Source organism: Triticum aestivum, chromosome 6A (assembly GCF_018294505.1).
Source record: "Triticum aestivum cultivar Chinese Spring chromosome 6A, IWGSC CS RefSeq v2.1, whole genome shotgun sequence".
NCBI lineage: Eukaryota > Viridiplantae > Streptophyta > Magnoliopsida > Poales > Poaceae > Triticum > Triticum aestivum.
In genome coordinates, this window is record NC_057809.1 from 609,457,138 (window position 1) to 609,457,927 (window position 790).

The following is a 790-nucleotide window of genomic DNA, read 5'->3' on the forward strand; positions in this document are numbered from 1 at the left end:
CCCGCAAAGGCCAAACTAATCGGTCGACGTGACGTACATTGTTAATGCACGGGGCGTGTGCCATGAGGCCATGTGTACGAGGCTTCGTCTGTTATCACTTGCGGATTTGAACAAAGTGCATGCCTAGTTGGTACTACTGCTGGATATCATGTCGCGTCAGCTAGCTAGCAATTGTTGTAAATCGCTGCCTACCCCATGTAGAGCAAGAACAATAGAGTGATATAGGCGGGCTACAAGATATGTCACATCTGATTTGTGTCTCGTTAGAGGAGAGAGAAAAGGAGCAGGCTACAAACTTACGGCTAGCACAAACTCCAACACCCTTCATGAGAGAAAGATGTGGTCTCGATATTGATGATGTAGCATACTAGTATGTTTAACTATTATATGAGTGAGCTATTAGGTTGGCTACAGATGATGTAACAATTTCATATAGTCAGCTGTTAGCTATATTATTAACCATGCTCGGATGCACCTTCCTATATCGGGGAGCAGATCGACGAGCTCTGCCTTTTGAGGACGAACGAGTAATATCAAAGAAATAGATGCAGCAAGTACATGCGAATCGGAGTCATATATAGTTATATAGAACCGTGTACTTGCTATATACATGTAGCATCATCTTTTTGGGAAACGGATAGCCATGCCTCTATATCATCATCCTGATGCACATTAACCATCTTTATCTGTATTGTAAACATTCATAAGCTCAATAAGTTTGTAACAAAATAGATTTGCTAATGCACATCTAGATGAGATTTAATTTTTGCACACCTAACCTCTGCACCTC